Raw genomic sequence first — 15,884 nt, 5'->3', positions numbered from 1 at the left:
AACAGGCCCAGTGACTTCCCTTCAAGGTCAGGATAGGTTCTGAAAGGCCTCCAGAGGACAAGGCTTGAAAGAGAACCCCGGGGAGGATCTGCCAGACTACTGTGGCCTCCTTCTCTGGCCCTGCAGAAGCATCTTCGGGGTTGCCCTGTCCATCCTTCTGCATTGCTTCCTGCAGTCAGGCTTAGCCTCTCCACCTGGGAGATTTTGCTCAGGCATAGCCAAAGACCCAGGAGGGAGTGCCCTTGTTGTTGCTTGACTGGCTGGAAGTCTGTTTACAGTCTGACCTGAGTCCTTCATACTGCAGTACTGTGTCATTTCTTCCGGTGGGTTCTCAGCAAGCGTGGTCCATGAATTCCAGGGGCCCTTCCCAGCAAGGCTCCCTGAGTTGGGCCCTTTTGCTTCCTATCCTGGGTTTCACAATCTCCGTATCCAATCTCTGTTATCCTCTGAATCTCCTTCCTCCATCAGGCAGCCATGGTGACCAGGTAGGGCAACCTGTTCTCACCCTCCCTCCCCATATTTTGTCTTCCCTTGCATACTGACAACATCTGCTTGGGACTTTTAGAAATTCTGTTCAGTAACAGAGGTGGTATTATTAGCTCCATTTTACAGATGAGGAAACCAAGGCTCAGAAAGGTTAAGTGACTTGTTTGAGATCACACAGCAGTGGGGATGCAGCATTAGGACTTGAAGAGCACGTTACGTCCTCCCACATGACTCTATCTTCCTTGACTCCTCTTGCTTCTCAGGGGAATGAATAGTCTAGGTGAGAGGACATCAAAGCAACTTTCCTTTCTCTCTGACCAGGCTGAGCTTGGGGAGGTGGACAAAAAAGTTAATAGATAGCTCATTTCATTTCTCCCCTTTCAGTAGCATTATGAATTAGGTGCTATGATCTCACAGATTTCACAGATGGGAAAGCTGAGGCTTGGAGAAGTGGAGGGCTCTGCTTGAGGTCACAGGGCTGGTGATAATAAAGCCAGTACTTAAAGGCCATCCTGTCTGACTCCAGAGCCCATCCCTGCCTTCAGCCACTTGCCTCAACAGTGAGACAGACCAACTTGAAGTCAGCGACAGTGAGTCCAGCCAGGGTGAGCGGTGAGTCGAGAACCTCATTAGGAGTGAAGCTGCCACACATGTCAAAAACCCCGGCTGCCCAGCCGGCCCCACTCGGGCTTCCAGCGCACAGTGTAAACATCCTTACTAATTCACCAAACTCAATCACGTTACTGTGATGGATTTTCCCATCATTACTCCTGAGTGAGTGACAACCTGCTCAGACATTTGCCTTCCCCGCTGCCTTTGGAGGGTTTCAGAAATCAGAATGCTTTGCTCCCTAAGTTGATTTCAACTTGTCCTAAAGTCATTTTAATTGGTGAAGCATCAGAGGCAATTTGGGTAACTTTCTGAGAGCCCCTTTCCACCAGCACCGAGCTGGGGGAAGGGGGGGTCTCAAATGCCACCCTGGCCTGCGGTGGCACTTTCCTCTTCTCTGATTGGTCAGGAGACTGCACTGCACGCTTTATTTTCATGTTTCTTGCTGAGGTTCCTACCGCTGGTTCCCGAGGATAACAAGATTCATTTTCTCAATGGCTCTGACAGATAGGATTGTTATTGTTATTACACTCATATACCACCTTTCCTCCGAGGAGCTTAAGGCGCTTTACAAATTTGAAAATTATCTAATAATCTTCCAGCAACTCTGAGAGAGGGGGAGAAGCTGTAGCTAGAGGCACCGCAGTGCAGCCGGAGAACCCCCACACCCCTCGCTCCGAAGACTGGGTGGGGGACGGGCAGGTGGCTACTGTTGGGCTGGAGGCCTCTGAAGGTCTTGTTCCCCCTTCTGAATAAGGAAGAGGAAGATGTCTGGGTGGGAAGAGGGAGAGAGGAAGGAGGAGAGAGAGGGAGGGAGGGAGGGAGGGAGACAGGCCCAGCTCCAAAGGACAAAATCCAATGGGAGGGAGCCCAGGCAAGGAGAGTTTTCTTTAAAGACACAAGAAATGAGAGGAAGCAGGAGGCTCCCAGGGGCTTGCGGGTAAGAGAGCTGAAATTCAAAATGGAAATCTACTAAAGCAGCAACTAGGCCGGTTGCAAAGGACCCAGCTCAGGCATGAGAACATGGGCAGAAATATCAAGAGGACCCGAATTGCAAATTTAGGTGGCTGCCTTTAGGTGGGTGTGGGAAGCCTCTGTGGACCTTTTTTTTTTTTTTTTTTTTTTTTTAACCTGCAAGCTGAGAGGTGTAGCATTAGGTCTCTCCCAGCCTGATATCCTATGATTCTGTCTTTCTTTAAATTTCCTCTTGCCAGAGGTGGCCACAGTAATTGCAGCACCTTTACTAAGCGTGAAAGGAAAGCTACTATCAAAATGATGGAGGGCTCAACTGTATTACCATTATTTTCTTGAGAAGAAGGCATGCAGACCCCACCCTGTTTGAGGCTGTCCTTTGGGATTAGGGATTTGTGATGGTTCTGGGCTGTAGCCTTTTGGAGACCAAGTATAGTGCTGCGCTTAAGAGCTGAGCTCTCAGATCAGACAGTGCAGTGACCTTGGGCATATGATATAAGCACTCTGAGCCTAGTTCCTTGTCTGTTCAAGGATAATGGTAGGGCCTGTCTTCTATAGATGCTTGAGGATGACTTGAGAGGATGTATGTAACATGCGTGGGATGCTCAGCCATGAAGATGGTGAAGAAGAGGAGGAGGGGGCGATGATGCTAATGATACGGTATGATGTGGTGATTTATAGTAACACATTTGCTCTTCGTCCATTTCTGGCACAGAGCTTCTAAAACCCTTAGAACTGCTTTTTTTTTTTTTTAAGATTTTTTAATTTTTAAGTAATCTCTACACCCAACCTGAGACTCAAACTCACAACCCTAAGATCAAGAATCACATGTTCTACTGACTGAGCCAGCCAGGAGCCCCTAACCCTTGGAATGTCCTAAGTGGTGAATGCCACAAAGGTGTTGTTTCTTATGTTAATGAAGTGACTTTTGGGAAGTCCGGTCGGTCACCTAAACTCGGGGGTTGGTTGCCAGGGGAACCAATCCAGTGATAGGAGGATCGGAACTTTCGGTCTTCCCCCACCCCCAACCACCCACAGCTCTGGGGAGCAGGGAGGGACTGAAGAATGATTTCATGTGATAAAGCCTCTGCAAAACACAAAAGGACAGGGTTCAGAGAACTTCCTAGTCGGTGTACACAGTGGAGGTGCTAGAAGAGTGGCCTGGAAGCTTCCCCCTCCCCCTAACCTGCAGCCTTGCCTGGAGCCTCTCCTCTGTCTGTCTGTTTCTGAGTTACTGGTGACCCTCCAACAACACGGTTTTGAACTGTGGGGGTCCACTTCTTCATGTATTTTTTTTTGATAAATACAGTATAGTACTGTAAATGTATTTTCTTTATGATTTTCTTAACGTTTTCTTTTCTCTAGCTTACTTTATTATAAGAATATAGTATGTAATACTACATAATATATACAACATGCGATATATGTGTTAATTGTTTATGCTATCAGCAGAGCTTCTGATTAACAGTAAGCTATTAGTTAAGTTTCAGGAGAGTCAGGGGTGTCTGGGTGGCTTAGTTGGTTAAGCTTCTGACTTCAGCTCAGGTCTCCATCTCACCATCACATCGCACATCACATCACACATCGGGGCTCTCTGCATGTCAGCTCGCAGCCTGCTTCAGATCCTCTGTCCCCCCCCTCTCTCTGTCCCTCCCCCGCTCTCTCCTTCTCAAAAATAAATAAACATTAAAAAAAACTTTTTGGGGAGTTAAAAGTTATATGAGGATTTTCTATTGCATGAGGGGATCAGTGCCCCTAACCTCCTGTATTGTTCAAGGGTCAACTGGATATCCTTTTACAAAAAACTAGTAATCCAGCAAGTAAAATGTTCATCTGAGTTCTGTGAGCCTCTCTAGCAAATTAATCAGAGATGGGGTCATTGGAACCTCCAATCTAGTCTTGTGATTGGCATCTGAAGCAGGGTGAGGAAGATGGCAGTCTTATAGGAATGAAGTCTTAATCTGTGGAATGGGATGCTGTCTCCAGCTCAAGAGTGTCAGAATTCAGTTGACTTGTATAATTAAGAAATACGAAAACACCCAGCCCTCTAAGACACTGTGGAGCTGGTACCTAGTATCCATCCATCCATCCATCCATCCATTCATCCATTCATCCAATAAATACTTATTAAGCACCAACTCTGGGCCAGACCCTATGCAAGGCACTGGAGTATAGCAGTGAACAAAAATAGACTGTCCTCACACAATTTAGAGTCCAGTGAGGGAGACAGACTTTAAATAGATGAACACACAAAATAAAGAAATGATGTGAAAAGTGTCTTCTTCATTCCATCATGCATTTAACAATATCTGGAAGATCGAAACTAAGGAGGCCAACTCTTGATGGCTGGCCAGGGAAGCCTCTTAGTGGGAATGCTGGTTCAGATAAGATGCAAAGGCTGAGTGGAAATTGGCCAGGGGCAGATTGGGGAGGGAGGGCTCTAAGTAGACCCACTGACACAGTCAGCAGAGACTGGGCCATGAATGGGAAGTTACTGAAGGAAAGTGATCTAATTGAAGTTTTTAGTGACCGCTCTGCTGGCAGCTGAGTGATTGAATTCGGGAGGATTGAGTGAATGGATTCGGGAGGGGGACGAGAGTGCAAGGAGCAAGACCAGTGGGCAGGCTATTTCAGGAGCTACCAAGGTAGAGGTCCTCCCTCAATGTCCATCCTCTGCCCATTTAGAATCTAGAATATAGTGGACCTTAAGGTTCTCTCACCTGGGGAGTTTTAAGAATCCTGGTACCCCAGGTGTATCTCAGACTACTTAAATCAGAGTCCCTGAGGGCAGGACCCAACACCCATCCTTTGTAAAACAGCCCAAGTGACCCAACGTACTGTTTTTCCTTTTAAATTTTTAAAAAATATTTTATTTATTTTTGATAGAGACAGAGTATGAGTAGGGGAGGGGAAGAGAGAGAGACACACACAGAATCCAAAGCAGGCTCCAGACTCTGAGCTGTCAAGCCTGATGTGGGGCTTGAACTCGTGAACCACAAGATCACAATCTGAGCTGAAGTCGGATGCTCAACCGACTAAGCCACCTAGGCGCCCCTCCTTTTAAATTTTTTAAAAAATGTTCATTTTTGAGAGACGAAGAGACAGTGCGAGTGGGGGAGGGGCAGAGAGAGAGAGAGACAGAATCAGAGGTAGGCTCCAGGCTCTGAGTTGTCAGTACAGAGCCCGACATGGGGCTCAAACTCAGGAACTGTGAGATTGTGACCTGAGCGGAAGTTGGATGCTTCAGCAACTGAGCCACCCAGGTGCCCTCTGATGTACTATTCTAGTGCAGTCTCCATCTTCAAGAGGGCAAAGTCACACTTCTGAGTACCTACTGTGTCTGAGGTGCTGCCAATTTAGTTGGCTTACATTTGTTTAATCCTCACTACAACTGTGAGAGATGGGCATTACTGCACCCACTTTACAGAAGAAGAAACTGAGGCTTGGAAAAGTCAAGTGTTTTGCTTCTCTACTTGCTGCTCCTGAGTAAGTCACTTAAACCTCTTTGAGCCTGTTTTTGGTATACATCGGGGATAGTATCTACATAGAAGTGTCAGGGGAGTGAAATGTGGCAGGTTTGCTCAAGGTTATGTATTATACCAGAGACTAGCTCCGTAGAAAGAGACTGGATTCTGAGGTGTCCCTGTGGGTGTAATGGGAAGAACCCAGCCCAGGAACAAGGATCAGAGCCCCTGACCAAGACTGGGAGTCTGTACCACACCCAGGCTCCAGTCAGCCTGCCACATCCTGACCTGGGTTTCAGTAGGGTCTCCCTGCTTCCCTCTGCAAGGAGAAGGTGGGAGGGCTGCCTACTTTCACAGAGAGGGGCAAGCAGCTTGCCCAAAGGCACAAAGTTAGAGGCAGAGTAAAGAATGGTCCCAGGCCCCCTATCTTCCCGCCTAAGGCATTTTCCTCCTGTACAGAGGAACAAAGGGGAAGATGAGGCTAGTGCTGGGGTACCAAGAAAGGTGAGTGGTCTGAGGGGAATACTGAGGCCCAGGGCCCAACTCGTCAGCCCCAGTGCTAGTAGGTTCCCTGGCTGACTCTGGAGAGGCCCAGCACCATTAGGGCCCCCACTGCCATCCCTGGTCCCTGAGAATGCCCCCAGCTAGAGCCCAGAGATTCTTCTGGGTTTACCCTCCTCATGTGGGGGACTTTGTGGGTTCCCCCAGCCATATGAGTAGAACAGAGCAGCTATGAGCACAGGCTCTGAAGTCAGGCAGGCTTAAATTTCCATCCCAGCCCTGCCTCTGTCATGCTGTAATACCATGTGCAAATTTCTTCATTCACCTAAGCCTCAGTTTACTTATCTGTAAAATGGACATAAATAAAAAATAATGTAGATCAAATCAACCGTTGAAGGAGTTCCAAGATATGTTATTTAATTGAAAACTAAAGTGCAGAACAGAAGAAACCAAGATGCAGAACAAGGCAAATCTTTAGGAAGGGATACTCATATACATGTGTGCCTGTATATGCGTAGACTATATTGGAAAGCCCACAAAATAACAGAAAGTGTGTTTCACCTCTGGGGAGTAGGGCAAGGGATACGAGTAGCAAGAACAGTTACTTTTCATTGAATAAAACTGGTACTATTTGAATTGTTTACTTTGTGCAGGTTCTATTTTTTCATTTAGAGGCTTTTTTAATGGGGTTAATCAGATTTACAGGGTTGACTCAAGGATTAAATAAATTAATACATGTAAAGTACGTGTCACAGAACAAGCACTCAGTTCCACACCACCATATTTACTGAGGATGTGGTAGTTTTAACTGGCCCCCTACCATATCCATACCCTTGCCGTGGTCTTGCTTTGGCCAAGAGGGTGCTAGTGTGCCTAGCCAAGCTCTCTTGCGTCTCTGCCTCTTGCAGAAGAACATCCCTGAAGTAGTTGCTGGTCCAACAATGGTTAGAGAAATATGAGACGGGTTTGTACTCAATCCACAGTTGTTTGTTTTTTTAAGATTTTAAGTAATCTCTCCACCCAACATGGGGCTTGAACTTACAACCCTGAGTTCAAGAAGTGCCAGCCAGGGTGCCCCTCAATATAAAACCAAGCCCACCTGAGCCTAGTCAAGATCAACCAAAATCCAGTCAGCCAGCAAAAAATACTGTTGTATGACCCTGATTTTTGTAGTGGTTTATTGTACAACATTATTATGACAAAAGTTCATTAATACAGACTAGGGCAGGCCCTGTGCTAGGTACAGGAGATACAGTAGTAAGCAAAACCAAATATAGTCCCTGTCTGCATGGAGTTTATACTCTAATGATGAAAGGGCCATGAGAGCATTTAATGGCAGGGAGGTAAGGAGAGTTGATCTGGACAGAGGGTCAAAGAAGCTTCCTTGAGGAAGTGACACTTAAACTGAGACCAGAAAGATGAATAGAAGTTAAGTACTTAAACTCCTCCAGACAAAGGAATGGAATATGCAAAGGCCCTGAGGCTGGGAGGGAACACTGGCCCCTATATGGGGGCTGTGGGTGTCTGGGTAACCGAGGGGCAAGTGTGGGAGGTGCAGCTCAGCCAAGGATTTTTTTTTTTTTTTAAGCAATGGGACACCTTGGGAGGGTTTAGTGGAAGGCAGGGTAGGACACAATGAAATTCCTTTAGGAAGAGGTCATTTGGACTGAAGTTATATACATATTGGAAGTTATGTTAGTTGAGATAATACTGGAACTATTACAACATCTGTGCCTATCTCTGTGTCTCTGCTACTTCTGTGTCTATATCCACATCTATGTCCTTGCTTTCGTGTCCAGCCTCAGAAACTCCAGAAACCCCAGCCCCTTCCCAGATTATAGGGGTCCTTAAAAATTTAGGGTCCTCTTCATCCATACCACATATGTTTAGCCTGTGCATTTCCAAAATACCTGCCCATTTTCCGGGCATCTTGGGTCTCTCCAGGCAAGGGTGGGGGTACTGGCTCCGGGCTGGTATCTCTGGACCAGCAGAAGCTGGAGGCTGCCCCTAAGGCTCCTGAGTCTAAGGCCCGATGACTCCTCCCAGATGGGGCGGTGGGGGGGGGGGGGGTAGGGAGTAGGAGGCACACAAGGCCCTGGCATCTGTAAACCTCCCATCAGTGTAAATCAATGCAAGATTAAAATTCATGATGGTTCCGGGGCACAACTGCAAACAATTTGTTCAGTAAAGTTTGCTCTAATTGGCATTCGTAGAATTTCCTGTTAATCAGTCCCCTTGGGCTCTGTGGGGCTGGGATGCTCTGTCTCCCCATGACAGGACAGAGAGCATGTATGGGTGGTTGTGAGAAAAAGGGGGAGGAAGGATGGGCAAATGTGGGTATCTCTAATTATTTGCCTGGGTATTTCACCGAATGGACTCAAGTGTCAGACTGGCATGTCCACAGGTGGCCTTGCTCAGGGAGTACTTCTGTTCCACTCCAAGTAAGTCTCTGTGTTTGGGGGGGGGGGGGGGGGGGGGGGGGGATCTGGAATGAATCTGCCTGAGTCAGAGTCTCTGTGCACATGTGTACCTAGGAATTGGGGTAACATATATCCATTGGGGTATGCGTCCAAGTGGTGAGAGGTACATCTGCTAAAGAGTATATCTTAGGACCCATATCTAAGTGTTTGTCTTGGTGCCTGCACACAGCTGTCCAGGCACAGTCTGCAGCTGGAGACTGCAGGTTAGTAAAGTGTGGTGCCTCAGGGTGTGAGCCTCAGTGTGGAGGCTGCCAGCTCCAAAGTCCTTACCTAGCTCTCTCTCGGGCTCTAACAGATAGGAACCGGTGATAATCAAGCTGGGCCCTGGACTAAGGGGGTCTCCTGCCCACGAGTCCCTGGTCTATCTATGCTAGCTATCACAAGAGGGGCGTCCCCCCACTCCATGCCCACTGTCCCTTCACCAGGGCCCTGTTTCCCATCACACACCAGAGGCTCAAGACCCAGGACCCGAGAGGCTTTTGAGGGTTCTGCTGAAAAGTATCAATGACATCAATGACCTCAAATATGAAGAGAATCCACAAAAAGAAATCACATGTAATAAATGCTTAATTATACATCTACGAAATATAACTGTGCCAACTGCAAAGCTGCTCAGATCATATGGTTATATAGAAATGATATGTAACATGGGATCTGGCTGTGCTTTCTTGTGTTTGATATGAGACAATGTTTAGCCTCCAAGAGGAAGGAGACCCAAGAAGATCTAGAGACCTGGCCTTGGCCAGTCCCTTGATTGCTGGTAGGAGGGCCCAGCCCCTCCTCTCCCTCGTCCCCAACTCTCTGCTTACTCTCACAGGGAGGCATCCCCTGTCCTTGTACAGTGATTGGGTTCACCCTGGCATACTGTCAGACCTGATACAAGGACACTGGAAAGGTGAAGTGTAGGTGTGTTTGTGTGCGCGCATGTGTGTGTTACAGACTGCTGAGTGCCAAGGCTGTCTGCAGCTTGTGTCTCCGAATGGGTTTATACTCAAACCCAGAGAGCCAGGGCTTGTATAATTGTGTGTAAGGGACTGTGTCTTAGGCCCAGATGGTTATGGTGCTTCTGTGTGTATGTGTGTGTGCACATGCGTGCGTGCGTGCATGCCCAAACAGATAACTTGCCTGAACAGGAGGGCTTTCGGGGGTGTGCTGGCTTGGGGGGTGGTGTGCGGGTGGCCCCCACCCCAGCATCCCTCACAATCATTATCTCAGCAGGAGCAGCTCTTGCCCTGGGGCCCGCCCTCACTGTTTCAAGCAGCTGCTGCTTTTCTCCAAATTAACCCCTCTGCTCCATCCTCTCATTTTCCTGCTGGGGGGCCTTGGGCTCGCTGGGGAGGGGTCTGGGGAAGACAGTGCCCCCAGCAGGCAAGTTGATCTTTCACAGACCCCAGCCCCCCCCAACCCCCCCTCCCCTCATCCACAGGGGTGCCTTTTCTTTCTTCACTCCTGTTGCTGTGGACAACAGGGATTGTGTGACTGAGTATTAGTGCTGGTCGTGTAACTACATGTGTGTGAGTGTGTGCGCTGGGTCTAGAATGGGAATGGTTCAGAAGCACTGTGCCAGGGCTCTGGCTGCCTAGGAGGGTGGGGCTACTCTCTTCTTTTCAGCATAGGGGTCCTGAGTCTGTCTGACAGCAGGAAGGACCAAAAGAGTCAGGTGCCGGGGCGGGGGGGGGGGGGGGGGGGGGGCAGAGCTATGGCTTTTGCCAATTAGGGAAGTCTTGGGTCCACCCTATGCTCATCCAAGGGCATCCCAGGAAGCTCAACCCAGGCAGAGGGCATGCAGCCCCCTCCACCTGCCCAAAGGGCCAAATCCAAGTAAAAGAGATGAAGGCTCTCAACACAAGTTGCTGAGGAGAAGAGACAGGTGGGGGGAGGAGGGGACCGATGGGAGAAGGGAGGAAAGAGTTAATCCTAGAAGCCTTGGTTTGAGCTGCTCTGTTTGCCACCTACCTGAGGCCAGGGAGGAAGGAGGGGGCTCCTGAGAGTCCAGATGAAACCCAGGGAAGGTGTAGACAAGGGAGTCCAGATCTGGGGGAGATGGATGGACAGCCATCTCCAACCTGGGAGCTTTGAGTTCTGAGGGCTGCATGGAAGGACCCTGTGCCCATGAGACAAATCTGCAGACCATACCAGCTGGCCCAGGGACATCAGCTACCAGCACCTTGGCTCTGAATCCAAAACATTGAGGTTCTACCATATGCCCCTGGGACATAATCATGAGCAAGACCCAGGCAAGCACTCGTGGAGGTGCAGACTGCTGGGAAAGACAGGGGAGTAACCAGTGCTGGGATGGGGGGAGCTCAGAGCTGTGGCCACTCAAAGGAAACACATGACCCAGCTGAGGAAGAACTTCTTAGAGGGGGTGGCATCTCAGCCTGGGCCTGAATGACTGGTTGCAAAAATAACACAAATTATTATTTTTAATAATAGTAACAGACAGGGGCGCCTGGGTGGCTCAATCGGTTAAGCTCCCAACTTCGACTCGGGTAATGATCTCACGGCTCATGAGTTATTCGATCCCCACATTGGGCTCTGTGTTGACTCAGATCCTCTGTCTCCCTCTCTCTGGCCCTCCCCTGCACTCTCTCTCTCTCTCTCTCAAAAATAAACAAACATTAAAAAAAAAAGAAAAAAAAATAACAGTAACAGACAAGTGCAACCCTGAGCAACTTACCACATGCCAGATACATTATCTTAGTCAACCTTTACAACTTCCCTGTGAGTTAGGTACTAGACTGTTAGTACATCTGTTAGATGAGGAAACAGAGACTCAGAAAGGTGTCCAAGAACAAATAGCTACTAAGTGACAGAGCCAAGATTTCAAGTCCACCAAAATGTGAGTATCTGCCCACACTGGGACACAGCCTGCTGCGGTTCTCAATCCCCTTTCCTGATTTCAGCAGCAGCAGCAGCGTGCAGACCTCTGAGTACCCCAATGACCCTCAGAAGTTAGCCTGGCAGCCTGGACCGGCCTCTTGTGGGCAAGATGCGGGAGAAATCTGGAAAGGCAGGTGTCATCCTCAGACCAGTGTTTGCAGAGACTGACATCTACCTGGCCCTGTTTTCATTTGCTTTTTAGTTGAGAAGGGAAAAGGCCCACGTTTTTATGACACCAGCTTGTGATTCTATTTTCTGTTTAAATTCTGGGTGAGGGAAAAATAAGAGACATCAGAGAAACCTTCAGAATCTCATTTTGAGAGTCTGAGCTGCAGATAAATGAGCCTCCTGCAGAAACGCTACATCAAAGCGAATTTTCTCAGCTGTATTTTCTTTCTTTTAATAGGGCCATTTACTACATTAATATTCCAGGAAGTCATTTTAATTTCGTGTTTATCATCCATTGGGAAAGTTAAACAGGATCAATATGTAACCAGTGGCAAATTTGGGGAGCTTGGGGGAGAAGGGGAGTGTTTGGAGGCTGTGGTGCTTCCACCCCTGAGAGTCCTAGGGAGGGGAGGAGGCTGGGGAAGAGAGGACCGGACAGGATGGGGGGAGGGGAGAGGAAGCATGGGGGAGTTGTAAGGTGGTAATTGTCTGAACATGCATCGGAGGGACAATTATTGAGCAGCTACTAGTGTGAGGCACTGCTCATGTCTCCTGTTTTTTAATCCTCACAACTCCCAAAGTAGGTGTTCTCATTCCTGTGATTACATATGGGGAAACTGAGGCTCAGAAAATTTGTCACATTCCACAGTCTTCCAGGCGAACTCTGACGCATTGACTGATTCATCCCTTAATAACTATGTCTCGAGCACCTGCTATGTGCCAGGCATTTACCTAGCAGCTGGAAGATTTTGGTCAATGAAAGTTAATTTACCAAAAGCCTAAGGCTCCATGTCAAATCCACTGAATGTCTCTTTTAGTGAATTGCCTGCTTCTGGGGACACAGGTGGGCCCCTGCCCTTGTGGAGGTTACAGTCAGGTGAGGTGACAGACTTTCATCAAATAATCACACAAGATGAACTTGCCCCTGTGGTAGAGATCAGGGCTAGAACAAGGGGCTTCCTCCAGAGTGGCAAGCTTCCTGGGTGGTGGTGGGGTGCCCACCTGAGATCTAGGGGAAGCATGGGAGGCAGCTGGGTGACTAGGAAGAACAGAGCTGTGTGGTAGGGAGCAGGACCTGTTCCAGGGAGCAAGAGAAGGAACACCAAAGTTGGGGGGAGCCAGGGACCTCAGGGGCTGCTCAGGTGGACAGCAGACACGATGGGACCCCTTGAGCTGAGGAAGGACTTGGGGGCCCTAGAAGGCATGAGGCAGATGTATACTCTGGGTCAACTTCTATGCCCTCAACCTGGGGCTCTGTAAGGCAAATTTCCAAGCAGTGCAGGGAGACAAGGGTGGCAAGAAGTGGATGGTGAATAAAGCTCCACGAGCTGAGGGTGTTTCAGGGGACTCAGAAGGAGGTCAGGGAGGATAGAGTTGGATGTTAAAGGGAGGGATCGTCTTTAGGGAACTGAGAGATGGAGAAGGCAAAACCCCAGAGTCCTCTGTGATTCCCGTCTTTCTCACATCCCCCACATGTGGTCCCATCGGCTCTTCCTGCTGGCTTACCTCTCTCTGCAACAGAATCAGAATCCAGAATCAGACCTCTTCCCACCACTTCCACTGCCACCTCCCTGAACTAAGCCACCAGCTGCTCTCACCTGGATTACTGCAAGAGCCTCCTACCTCTCGTCTCTGCTTTTGTCCTCGACCCCCTACAGTCTATTCTCAACACCACAGTCAGAGTGATACCTTTAAAACATAAATCACGTCATGCCTAAAACCCTCTGGTGGATTCTTGTCTCACTCAGATAAAAGCTAGTTCTTACAAAGGCCCACAAGGCCCTACACAATCTCCCACTACTTTGTGACTCTAATTCCTACTGCTCTACCTTTGCTAATGCACTTACTCTGTCCTGCTTGCTCTTCCTGCAACTTGCCAGCTATGGTTCCACCTCAGAGCCTCTGCACTTTGTGCCTGCTGTTCCCTCTCCATATGTTCTTCCTCTCATACGTGCTTCACTTCCCTTGAGTCTTTGCTCCAAGTCACTTTCTCTGTGAGGCCTTCTCTGACCATCCTATTTGCATTGCAGTCTTCTCACCAGCTCTCCCTCTCCCCCTTGGCTGCTTGCTTGTGTCTTATTGCATTTCCCATTTTTTTTTTTTTTGACGGCGGGGGTGGGGGTGGGGTGGGGCGGGGGAGGTATGCACTGTGGGAGGGGCAGAAGGACAGAGAGAGAGAATCTGAAGCAGGCTCCACACTCAGCATGGAGACTGATGCGGGGCTCAATCTCACAACCCTGGTGTCATGACCTGAGCTGAAATCAAGAGTTGGACGCTCAGCTGACTGAGCCACCCAGGTACCCTTGCATTTCCCATTTCTACCATAGGTTATCATGTGCTTATTTTGTTTGTGGTCTGCCTGTCCTCTCTGAAGTCCCCAGCTCCACAGGGTGGGGACTTGTCCATTTTGTTCACTGTTAGCATCCCCCGTGCCTAGAACAGTGCCTATACATCACAAGTGCTCAGTTTGCTGGAAAGGACACCTCCCCATGTCTGGAACAAGGACCAAGGCTCCAAAGGGAATACTATGTCTGGGATGAGTTGTTCTTAACTTAATTTTTTATACTTTGCTGACTCCTAACAACAGCGCTACATGGTGACAACTGTTATTGGCCCCATATTATAGATGGGGCAGCTGAGGCTCTGGAATGTGGTGAAGGAAGTGGTACAGCTGGACATCCTGCAGATCTCAGACAGGCATTGGTGCCATACTGCTTGGGCTGGTGGCTAGTGCCTCTGTTTACAATCTACAGGACCTTGGACAAGCTTCTGTCCTTTCTGTGCTTCAGTGTCCTCATCTACAAAATGGGTACAATCATAGTACCTACCACCAAGGGCTGTTAGGAGAATTTGATGGGACAATACATGCACATTCCTTGGCTTGGGCTGCATTAAAGGTGCTCAATAATGTTAGCTGTTGTTACTCTGGGAGCTGCAGTCTGCTGCCTGAGTGGGGCCCTGGGCCACTCCTGACCCAGAAGTCTCCTTCCATTTCCACCAGGGACCTTGGGTGAGCCCAAGGCTCTGCCTCCAAATGGCAGTGGCCAGGCTTGTTCAGTCCCATTTCTTTAGGTGGAATTTAATTTCTGCCTAAGCTGAGAGTCTTCTGCCCCCTCCTGCCCTCTCTCTTGCTCTCATCAGCAGGAAAATGAGCTCTGGGAGCTTTCCCCCTCGTCTAGAAATCCAAGGTGAAGGATTTCATTAACAATCAAGAGGACATAATCAACATTCTAATAATTCTAGATCTGCACTCCCCCATTTTGCAGCCCCCCCAATTGCCCCCTTCCTCCCCACTCCATCCCATTCTTGGCTCTCCCAGACACACTCACCTTGACCAAGAAATTTCATTTCCTCTCAAGCCAAATTTACTTTGCTATTAAATTCAGCACCTTACCTTCTGCCCTGATGGTGAGGGGATGTGTGCTCCAGACTTCCCGGATTTCTTCAGCTTCTGAAAGAGATACGAGTGGGAAAAGTGGTGTCATGAGGGGCTGGCTTCTCTTATACCCCCTAGAGCATTCCAAGGTGGGCTGACACACCTTCCCTCTAGGGACTCAAAAACTCTTTACTACATGGCCAGGGAAGCTTTTCCTGGTGTGGGGTTAGGAAGAGGGCTCCAGTGATCTCTTCTTGGGGACTGCCGAGTGACTCCCTACTTAAGCCCTCAGGAAGATTTAGCCTGTACCACCTCTTGGCTGTATGATCTTGGATAACTTAATATTTTTGGGCTTCAGTGTCCTTACCTGTAAAATGGGGATGATAGCAGTAAGTCTCCTCTCCAGGACACTGGGGAAATGAAAGAAGATAATGTTTATTTAAAACAAAAAAATTTTTAATGTTTATTTATTTTTGAGAGAGAGAGACAGGGACAGAGTAGGAGCAGGGGAGGAGCAAGGAGGGGGAGACATAGAATCCGAAGCAGGCTCCAGGCTCTGAGCTGTCAGCACAGAGCCCAACGTGGGGCTCAAACTCAAGAACTGTGACATCATGACCTGAGCCAAAGTCGGACACTTGACAACTGAGCCAACCAGGCACCCCAGAAGATAATGTTTATTAGCACAGTGCCTGGAATGGAGTGGGCACATGGTAAATAACAGCTGTGACTATTATTATAAGCATATTAGTGGTTATAGTGTCTTTGCACTTGAACCCTGCATTGTGGTACCCTCCATTCTTTCTCTCACCTTGCTCCTTCCTTCATCCATTTGGAATACGAGGAGTGCTTATTGATTGATACAGCAAAGTGTGGGTGATGAATACATTAAACAGGCCCTTCCAGTACAGTGTGGTCAGAATTGTGACAGGCAAAGTTCCAGGGCCT

The 15,884-nt window shown here is 48.6% G+C and overlaps 1 long non-coding RNA gene across 2 annotated transcripts in view; it reads right to left on the bottom strand.

The window, feature by feature from the left end:
• The window catches only part of LOC116738062, a 55,351-nt gene extending 39,986 nt beyond the window's left edge, over positions 1–15,365 (bottom strand). The window contains exons 1-3 of one of the 2 annotated variants that reach the window (XR_004343587.1): positions 15,307–15,365; positions 14,958–15,014; positions 11,809–13,075 (exon numbers count right to left, since the gene is read on the bottom strand). This is a non-coding gene — a long non-coding RNA (uncharacterized LOC116738062). Of the gene's footprint in view, positions 1–11,808; positions 13,076–14,957; positions 15,015–15,306 lie in introns of those variants that run through there. The other variant, XR_004343588.1, reaches the window with a different exon arrangement.
• Positions 15,366–15,884: the final 519 nt, after the last annotated feature.

The sequence above is a fragment of the Lynx canadensis genome, chromosome A1 (assembly GCF_007474595.2).
Source record: "Lynx canadensis isolate LIC74 chromosome A1, mLynCan4.pri.v2, whole genome shotgun sequence".
NCBI lineage: Eukaryota > Metazoa > Chordata > Mammalia > Carnivora > Felidae > Lynx > Lynx canadensis.
Note: the sequence above shows the minus strand (reverse complement) of the source record. Positions and strands in the feature narration are given on the sequence as shown.